Source organism: Ixodes scapularis, unplaced genomic scaffold (genome assembly GCF_016920785.2).
Source record: "Ixodes scapularis isolate PalLabHiFi unplaced genomic scaffold, ASM1692078v2 PGA_scaffold18__7_contigs__length_3171195, whole genome shotgun sequence".
Taxonomy (NCBI): domain Eukaryota; kingdom Metazoa; phylum Arthropoda; class Arachnida; order Ixodida; family Ixodidae; genus Ixodes; species Ixodes scapularis.
Genome location: NW_024609844.1, coordinates 1,388,204 through 1,399,309, shown reverse-complemented (window position 1 = coordinate 1,399,309; position 11,106 = coordinate 1,388,204).

Below are 11,106 nucleotides of genomic sequence, written 5' to 3'. Positions count from 1 at the left end.
TTCCGAACTTCGGTCAAATATTTCTGGAAGTTGCCCTCTGACACTTCTGAAGTAAAGAACAGAAAACCGATTTCGCCTGCGTGTTCTAGTTGTTGCGTAAAAAAAAGATAAAGATTGGCATTTTGGGCATCCCTCAACTCACTCCCAGCCTTCAGGGTCACACCTGGTCCCCCTCCTAGTGACGTCATTCGGAGTGCCGTGTAGCTTCCCGTGTGCTATGTCGGAGGACGCTTCCTCTCCCTCTCTCTGCTGACATCAGCGGGCGTTATGCTGCAGCTCAGAGCCGAGCGAGGTCACGTAATCTTTTCGCCGTAGTTCCTTCGGCTGCCACTTGGGGCTGCAGGTGGGGGAAAAAGCTCGACTTTTGCTTTTTCAATTTTTTTTTTTTTTTCAATTCAATTTTTCAATTTTTTAAACAATTTTTCCGCGAGAAAAAAAATTTTACAGCAATATTTATTGCGTGAGACTGATTTTAGTTTGCGGCTGTTTCGCCCGTTTTAAATCGCGCGCCACGAAGTTGGGATTCCGTGACGTTGATCCCAATCGGCTCTCATTGGCTAAGAGTTTGATTGACAGCTTAGATCTTGGTTGTTAAACCTTTGTTATTTGTTGCAATTTCCTTTTGAGCGGCATATTTTTACGTTTAAAGAACAACCCATGTGATGAGAGTTATTATTCTTTACAAAAGGTTTACGAGACGGGCACTTCCGTTTGGATTCATACCATAACAAACAAAAGCTTCGCCATTCTTTCATGGCCGCCGAAGTCTCTGCTCACGGATGTCTCGCCTACCTCGACTAATCGTTTCGGCGAAGTGATCAGTGTTTCGTGCTGACCCAGGTGCTTGAGTGAGACTTCTTGAAGTGAAGTAGTGTTGTTTAGCAGCTGTCGCAGGTGTTAGTGATAGGAAGCGACGCGGGGTTTTGGCTTTCATAGCGCGGTTCTTTCGTTTTCCTCTTTGCTGGCTTAGCGTGCTTTTTTGTTTGTTTGCTTGCGCGTGCAAATACCGACTTTTCGGAGATGTCAGATGAGTGATCCCGACAGCGAGCCTTCCAGCAGCCATTTCGCCCCGAAAGGAATGCTATTGGCTGGAGGCAATCGGGCGTTCCCGTAGCGACAAACGTGTCCAGTTACGTTCTCGTCATATCGCTCCGGAGGCCATCGAGATTCGCACCGGGCGCACCTAACGTCCACAACTAGACACACAAAATAAAAAAAGCACCATGTTCACTACGTAAAAATTGGTCTCAGTTCATGCATCTGTAGACAGGTACGAAATCTTGCCCAAATTTATTCACACCGCACGACGAGCGCAACACGTCGCTGTGCAAACGCAGTCCAACAACACGAAGCGTAAAAACGGCAGATTTAGGAGAACAGTTCGGAGTCCAACGTGCAGTTCCTCGAGTGGCCGCTGCGGGAGAAATGGTGGCGTTGTGTTCGTCATTAGCTCGGTGCTTGGAGACGGATTGGGACCACTTTTCAAAGCTGTCTCTATGGGAGTTTCCCAACTGAGTGTTTTAGTAACGTTGCTCTGACCCCACGTGAACTCGCATGGCGCAGGGAATAGACCGATCTCACGAGAAGTTGCGCGACGCCACCGCTGCCGCGGTGCATTGTGGTACCTGTGGTTCTCCCCAGTTTTCCGGCCGCGTCGGCGCGCATTGTACGCCCGGGGTTTGGAAATTTTCGGGTTAGCACGAGACTTTTAGCCAGGTGTTGACTCATGGTTTTCAATCGGTGGCTTCACATGTTGTATGCCACGGAGCTATAATAACAGCACCAGGCAAAAAGGCCTCGGATATTATGTCTTCCCACAAGAAAGAAACATGGCAAAGAAAGGTCGACAGAGCCGGACAGAGCGGCAGGAAAAATAGCGTTTTACGAATTGTTTCGCGATTTGCTTCATAATTTATATCCAATTATTATTGCACGTCAGCTAAAATATGTAAGATTGCAGGGCACGAGACATAGAGCGTGCCGAAGTGTTCCGTAAGCTGGAATCTCTCTAACCATTTGCTCCGTAGCGGCCTATTCGTTGGTCTATCTCAAATAGGACCTCCGCACTGCTTTGCGGAGGCCGTTTTTAATACACTTCTTACTCGGTGTAATTTGGTGGTTATAACTGTTATCGCGATGACATGTTTCGAGGACAACTGTGCTTCAAAAGATCAGGACAATCACTACAAAAGAGCAGCGATTTCCGATATGCACCACGTGATATAAAACAACTTTTTTCGGAAGCAGCCTTTATTTTTTTTCCATACCGACGCAAAAAAAAATTACATAATACACTTTAGAAGAGCAACACGTACTTACCGCCAAAAATGTAACAAACGAACCTCATCCATTTTGTGGCGGTCTATTAGGCTGGTGTTACTGATCCATTCTGCACTAGCACCAATCGCCCCGTCGGGCGACTGTTAGCGTTCGGATCTTGCGCAAACAAAATAAAACTGCATAGAAACTGTGCACGAAAAATCATCTCCACCCCAATCTTTCAGGTATCTGGCATGGTTGCTTTTTTTTATAGATGCCAATTATTACTGCGCGTCAGGCATGGCCTTTCTGTAGATCAGTTCTTTGTGTGCAGGCTTCTCCCGCGGTTCATATGTACTCTGTCGCACAGGCTGTCAACCAGAATGAAACAACTTTTAGAAAGCTATCGCTGACCGAGAAAGTCTTTTTAGCTCCTCTTACTTGATGGCTGATTAAACGTTAGGCACAAGACTGAGCACCGCCAAGCTCAGTTTTTCATCCCATCTGATGCTGTTCCGTGATGCTACACCGAGCCGATGGTCCCTCGAATTTTCTTGTTCTTTGCTATTGCACTAGATGTTCACTTGTTTGCAAGGTAATTGAGACGTCTGAGGAGTCGGAATGCGCAAACAAAATAAAACTGAATAGAAACTGTGCACGAAAAATCATCTCCAGCCCAAGCTTTCAGGTATCTGGCATGGTTGCTTTTTTTTCATAGATGCCAATTATTACTGCGCGTCAGGCATGGCCTTTCTGTAGATCAGTTTTTTGTGTGCAGGCTTCTCCCGCGGTTCATGTGTACCCTGTCGCACAGGCTCGAGTAGTGGCGCCGTTGTTTTTTTGTTTTGTTTTTTCCGCGGCCGCAGTGGGATTACCCCGTGAATGGCAGTGGGCGCGTTCAGTAGCGGCCCCGGAGTCAAGGAGTCACTGACTCCTTCCACTGGACGGCCAAAAGTCACTTCCGGTGCACGTAACTCCGGGGCTTCGGAGTCAAGCTCCGAAGCACCGAGTCCGGAGACGGTGCACGTTGGTGCACGTAGAGTCAAAGGAGCTAAAATGACGTCATTTCCTGACTGGTGACGATTTCCGGCGCTAAAAGAGGAAAAAACAAACAATATGGCGGGATAAGCTGCTTCGGTTCTGTCGCGGGTGCGCGGTTTGCTCGCTTTTGTTAATGAAAAGTGCTCAAGGTAAGACGAATAACGCGTTCGAATATCTTTTTGAGGTAAGGCTCTTTCGGAAAATGCATTGGACCGTATTTTGTTTGGTTTGAATATGCTAATAAACAACGCAAACGTTCATTTGACGCGCCGTGTCTTGATCGCCGTTGCACGGAAACTCGGTAATATTGACGATAGTCCTGTCCGCGCTCAACAGAGAAAACCAGGGTATGACCGCGACTTTGGAAGCCGGTTGGACACTCACGCAGAGCATGATACCGATTAATGTTTTGTTTGCGTAGCTAAATCGGGGTGCACGTTGGCTGAGGCTCGCTTCGGCCGACAAAACCTTGATCGCCGAGCGCGGCCGAAGTTCCCGTGTGTATACGAATACATTTTATAGGAAGTTCGTTACGAAGGGCAGAACAAACTTATGGCCGTATAAAAGTATCGCAACCGGCGGGGTAGATTCGCTGAGCTCTGTATTTTGCGTGTACTGACGACGATTTTTGTCGGCTTTTATAACAGTAGCTGCCTTTGCACAGCCAAGCGAAGGGCTCGATCGCGTTGCATCGCTTCGAACAGCAGCGCTGATGTGTACAATCACCCGCTTTTTCTTCAATGACCTTGTAAAGACTTCTTCAATACCGGCGTCAAATAAAAGCGATCGTGCTCGCCATCGTCTGCTTCCAGTTTATTCGGAGACCGTCTGGCACAAGGGAGGAAGCGGAAGTTGCGTAGAAGCAGGTTTGGAGCCGCGGTTTTTTTTGCCGTTCAGTAGGCGCTCCGATGACTCCGACTCGAGGCACTCCGTTCGGAGGCAAGGGAGGCGCTACTGAACGCGCCCACTGAAGCCAACGACGACGAAGCAGACGACAAAGCGATTCTAATAAAGGCCCTGTCACACTGAGGCAACAGTTGGACAACTCTATCCGGCAACACGGGGAAGTCGTGTTGCCGGCGACCCTGTCACATCGAGGCAACAACAACAGTCGGGCAACATGTTGCTGCCGCCCGGCAACAGTGTTTCCCGATTTGTTGTCCGACAACCCTGTCACACCGCGCTGACGGCGAGGACAACACGGTATGGTGTACTAGAACTAGTACACCATAAACACGGGGAATACTCCGCCATCTTGATTGTTTACCTTTGTGTGCGGCGCGGAATCGCTGGAAATGTGACTCTACAAAGTGCTAGTGCGTTCGAAGGGCCGGGAATTATTACGGTACGACATCAACCAGTGGCTGTAATTAGAAAACTTGACACAGGGAGTATTTTTCGCTCTTTATATTATCGAAATGTTCTTCATTCGCTGACAAAGCAGATAGCCCTAACCGAGGAAAGTGGCATCGCTGATGTATTTTCGGGATTTACGCCACCGTATGAAGTGATTCTGTCCGGTTCTTTCATGCAATTCCTATTTCTACTGTAAAATTGCGTTAGCACCGGAAGTACCCCAAAGCGTCTTTTGTAACGTGGTGTTGAGCTGAACTGACAGTGCTTCAAAACTGCGACACCGACACCATCGGCCTTCATAACAATCGGTGAAATAAATATTTTTCAACGCTGTCTACTGGCCTACCGCTGCTACGTGATCGCTTCATTCCCCCAAAACGCCCTGGGTATTTTTAAAACAAATCAGGTGTCTGGTAGCGGCTGTTTCCAAGTTCCAAGCATCAAAAATCATGATCAGAGTGGTCGTTTTATGCTTCGATTTTTTAATCTTAGGTTTTCTGAGTTATTTTTATTATACTTTATTAGTGGGTGGGTAGGCATGCCATTTTATATCACTATCCGTAATCTGCGCTGGTCTCTCGGGAGTTCTAATTTCAAAACCAGTCTTAACGTTCACGACCGTAGCTGTGACCATTTCGAGAATTGCTTTCCGTACTTACGCAACCAAAACATTAATCGAAAATATTTTAGCTGCACGCCAGCCCTAATTATTGGTAAATAACGTTTTCCAAGCCTTTATTTGAATAAGACTTTATTGATAGGGGACTAACTCTACCATCGAATCTATCTATGTTGTCGTGTTGCCGGCCCGAAATTCGCTCAGCCAGCGATCAGGGCAACACTCGTTGTCCAACACAAGTTGCTGCTGTTTTTGTTGCCGAAAACTGTCATACCGAGACAACATTTTAGTTGTCGTCCATGTTGTCGTGCTGTTGCCGCGGTGTGACAGCTTTGTCGGACAACACGGGAAGCGAGCAACAAGTTGCCCGACTGTTGGACAACGTGTTCTGTTGCTGTTGCCGTCGTGTTGCCTCAGTGTGACAGGGCCTTAAAGCGATAAGACAACTGAAACTGCTTTTCTGCAAATGCTGAGGAAAGTAAGGCATCACAAACAACAGAATCCTATGAAGTCAAAACATGCCAGAGAATCAATGTGATACCGGGGCGTGCCAAATGATAATCTATGGTGATGTACGTACGCGCAGCCGTATGTAGCCGGGAAGGGATGACTACAAGTAGCATGGCGGCGGCACCACTTCCGGAATGCGCGCGCCTGCGCAGTTCGCTTGGTGACATCGGTCTATTGTGGGGGCATTCTGGATAGCTAGGTTCGACATTGTACATGTACCTTTTTTTTAGTACACGGAAGTGATGTCATCACGTCTGATTGGTTGGAAACAAAAGTGACGTAATTTCCCTAGAAAAATGTGGGCGGAGTCGGCAAAACTGGGCGGAGTCGGCTACCGGACGTGACAACAAAATGACGTTTCGTTTTGTACCGAGTACGTTTCAAAAGGTACTTGCTCGGAAATAGGTGTCATTGGCAGCATGTTTTCAGCGGCGAAGCGTCGTCGTCTCGTCAATTCGACTTTTTCTTTAATAGAGCTTTTTTTTTCGCCCGAAAGGCTGTATCGGGAACACCGCGATGCATTCGAGCTCCCGGAGGAGATCTTTCGGAAGCAATACCGCCTGCCCAAGATCGTGGTGCGGTGGTTGTGCGACGAACTTCGCGAGGAACCGGAGGTGAGGAGAGTGCGTACCTCGTGGACGGTCATGACTGTGGAGCTTCAAGTGTTGTGTGCACTGCGCTTCTACGGCACGGGGAGCTTCCAAGGCATGGTGGCGAGCGACGAACAGGTAGCGCGGGACCAAAAGACAGTCAGCGTTGCGGTCCGCGCCATGTCCGTCGCTATCGTGCGTCGTCTCGGGGTCCAGCGTGGCTGGATCCACTTCCCCAAGACGCCGAGCGAGAGGTTCGACGCGGAGAAGGGCTTCAGGCTGCTCGGCAGGATACCCGGCGTCATCGGTTGCGTGGACGGGACCATGGTCTCCATCGTCGGCCCGTCCAAGAACGACCCCACCGTCACGAAGGCGGCGTACTGGTGCCGCAAGTACTTCTACGCCCTCAACGTGATGGTGGTAAGTACACTCATGTTACGTTGTCAAAACGCGCCCCAAATCTGTAGAAAAAAAAAGCGTATTGCAGAAACGGTTTAAGTATGCCGTTTTATGACTGCGGGCTGTGGGGTCTCACGACTGCGCGACCGTGTGCTCTACGTAGCATGTGAGCCGTGAGACTCTTCTCCCAAAAATAATACTTGTCTGCTAAAACGTGTAAGCTTCCGTAAAAAAAAAGAAACACATTATTTTTGTTTCAAGGTAGTTAGTTGTACCTTGCATCCAGGAAGGTGTGTTGACATGCATGTGTCAGACAAAATAACTTAAAAGGTTCTGAAATCGCGACTGCTTTGTGAACCATAAGTACAATCTACTACTTGTGGATTCATGTAATTACATGTCAATATCTCTCTCACTTTCAGGTGTGTGACGCCGACTGCCGGATAATGTGCATCGACCCACGGTACCCCGGGTCGGTGCACGACTCCTTCGTGTGGCAATTTTCCTGGCTCCGAAACCAACTCGAGCAAGGGCAGGTGCCACGCGACGGCCGGTTCCTGCTTGGGGAGCATACTAAATTCATTCCTTACGCACACGGTGGCTCCCACTGCTTGAAAGCCACAGTACCACACGTACTGTGCTTGTTGTGAGGCACACAGACACAGTTGCTGGAACTCCTTGAAGTGAGACAACACCCAAAGTTTGGCCATTAATCTCTGTTTATGTCCACATAACTCTCACACTCTGCAGGCTACGAAAGCCACACTACACCAATCTCACGACAGTGATAGACTATGCAAGGCATGCGACCGCAGTGCGAGTCGCTGTCCGGTTCGGCCCACTCACTGTTACTGTCTGCCTGTACCCTCTTGCTGGTTGGTTTTTGCATGAAGTTGGAGCTCTTTCACTGATACCTGGGGGCTCGCCTGGTCGCTTTGACGGTCGTCAGTTTGTACGGAATGGGATCAATTCCTCCTTGGCCACTTGGGGCTCGCCAAATCTGTCCTCGGGTCGTCTCTGTACCGCACTGGATTCTTTTCCCTGACCCTTCTTCTTCGGTCTGCCTATATAGCTCCTCCTATTAGACCCTCCGTGTCCCAACAGGACCTGACTCCTTTCCAATCTAACCACCCCCTCTCTTTTCCCCATCTCCAACTCCACCGAGGATTAGGAAAGAGGTTCGTCGAACTGGCACCTTATCCCCTTGCTTGCCAAAGACAAGGCCAGCGTGTTCTGCTCTGCCCGTGCCTAAGGTCACGGCCACACTCCCAAAAGCAACAGAGCTTTTATCTGTCGGATGCAAGGGCCTCATAATGCACTTGCATACAACACAGCACCCCTAAGGAATCGTGCACACATCCCATACCACCCACCAGGAAAACACGTAGTTACATGAAATAACAGGGAGTTTGCAGGCAAGCTGGTTCTAATTAATCATATTGTAAACTGATACTGTAGTGCAGAAATATTAACACACTTTTAAGTCACACTTAAGTTACATTATAATTGACATAGCTGCACACAGCTGTTTTCTTGCCTTTTATTTTAAAAAGTAAAGAATGTAATATGTTCCATCCTCTACATGTGCAGGTGACAGCGGCTACCCCTTGGAGCCTTGGCTCATCACCCCTGTCCCCGGGAACCACGCGACCTCCACCGCTTGCGGCCGGTTTAATAAGGCGCATTCCTCGATCAGGTCTGTTGTGGAGCGCTGCATCGGGCTGTTGAAAAACAGATTCCGGTGTCTGCAAAGGCACCGGGCTCTGTATTACCACCCTTGGACAGCCACCGCCATTATTTCGGCATGTGCAGTGCTCCACAACATCTGCCTTGCATCGAGCGAGCCAGAACCGCAGTCAGACTCCGACCCTGAAGAGTCAGAGTTGGAGTCTGAGCCGAGCTCGGACGGTTCTGAGCCGAGCTCGGAGAGGTCAGCGTCGGCTCCCGAGAGGCTGGCCCCTGCCGGCCCTCCGGTCGGCCTTCCGGTCGGCCTCTCGGACAGGGGGAAGGCTCTGAGGCAGCGCCTTGTCGCCCGGTTCGGAACCCGCCACAGACGTGCCCGTGCAGAGCGCCACACGCAAGGGGTCCGCCGCCACGACGGTAGTCCCGATTACCAGGGACACCGTCGGGAAGCCCCTCAGCGCCCTCGCTGCGGTGGTGCCCAGCACGGACGCCGCCAGCGACAGGGAACCTCTCGCCACCACGACTGAGGTCCTGACCACCAAGGACCCCGTCACATCCTTGCCCTCAGTGAAGCCCTCCCCGTGGAAGCCGTAAAGTGCACACTTCGCTTCCTGCTCCACAGTCATGGCCGTCCACAAGCTACATACTCTCTTCAGCTCCTACACCTTGTGAAGTTCGTCGCACAGCCAGCGTGCTGCCTCCAGATACGTGTCGAGTGCATCGCGGTGAAATCGATACAGCCTTTTTTTTATTTTTATGAGCAGAAGGCACGAGACGCAGTCGACAGTGACAGAAACGGTTCGGAGGTTTAGTTGCCAGACCAACAGGTCATCTGGATTGCCCCTGCAAAGAACTCAGAAGTAATTTAGACTACCTCTAGAAAGAAATGCTTGCTTTTGCAGAGATTGCTTTCTTAGTTGCTGATTGAACCAGGGATATTGTTGTCATGGACATTGTTTCATTTTACAAATGCTTCAAAGCGTCTTGCCTTCTGCTCCATTTTATTATCTCTTTTATGGTACTTCATCAAAGTTCGGTGATTGTGTTATCTCAAGACAGTGCACATGTAGTTTGTTTTGAAAATTGCTTTATTTCTTAAAGAAAAACCTGTGACTTCATGAATAAAAGTGTGATAACATGGGATGTAATATTTCATTCTTGGAAGTAAAACTGAGCATCGACTGGAACCATGTAAGCAATTGGGCAATCTTAAGTATATATCACAGATATCTTGTTGAACACTCTGGTCTTATTTTAGCACAATATTTAAATTTCGAAAGGAAAAAAAATATATATATATATTCTCTGACTAGCCTACCACCATATAAACACTGGACCACTTTGAAAGAATTATCACAGATGTTGCGCCAAACATTCTTATTTGAGCACAGCAAAAGCAAGTTCGCGAAAGATAAAAAAAATGTTTCTGACTAAAGCAGCCGTCACTCGCGCGCTCCCCGTTGGTTCCGCCGACCCCTCCGCTGCCCCCGGCACACCCGTATCCTCGTGGGCAGTGTTGCCAACTCAAAAATTAAAAACCCGCAGTCGGAATCCCGAAAACCGCTAAAAACCCGCTAAATCCAAAACACAGAGCAAAACGACTTTTTAGACACTTTTTTTTTATTTAATTCTTGACAATGGTATAATAACAGTATAGATCACATCAATGCCATCTGAAAGGAAGTTTTCCTTTTGTTTTGACTAGAAATCTGTCACGCCACGCCACAGTTCACCCGGGTGATCCGAAGCCAAAATTGCAGAGTGAGCGCATACGAACATGGCAAGGGACCCTTCAGCAGTGCGTGACTAGTCAGACCCGTTCAACACGTAGAGTCGTCTGCTACCAGAGGAGAAAGGTGCAGCGGCCGAAACATGCTTCTTCGTTGCAGCGTGCGCGACCAAATCCACATTCGTCGCAGATAGTTCCGTTTTGAAATAGCGGCACCTAGCTCGTCTGCTATCACCAGGAACCTTCAGTAGCCAGTCTTTATGTGTAGGGTCTTATAGGCAGTCTTTTCTAAACTTTTGAGCCTACTTCACCGCGCCCATTTCACCAAACAGTGACAAAAACGTCAAAGGAAAATTGGAACATTCATGCTGTTCAAACGTGCGCGCAAAAAGCAGGGAGGCATGTTCCGACATTCGTCGCCTTAATGTTTTGATGACGTCACAGGCGTTACTCTCACAAACCAGAACATTACTGAGAGCAAGCGAAGACGACTGTGGCTTATTATCCCTGTCTTTATGGATATGAAAGGTGCATAGTTGACAGTAAATCGATATAACTTGTATCTCGCTGAAAAACCGCCAAGGTTTCATAAAACCGGCTAAAAATCCCGCCGCCAGCAAAGCAATAATTTATCTCGCTAAACAGAGCAAAAAACCGCTAAGTTTAGCGGGAAAACCGCTAAATTGGCAACACTGCTCGTGGGTCGACATTTTGGTTTGAAGAAGGCGCGTAGCGCACATCCCGCATAATATTGGAACTTTCTCTCCAATTAATTCTTAAATGTATTGCAAAAGGGTACAAAAAAGCGGTTTGTTTTAGCAACGCCTAAAAGGTTTTGATTGTTTTTCAATACTTTTACCTGTACTAGAACAGATGCGACGGCCAGCGACGCACAGGATTGGTTGCCGTTCCTTCGCTAA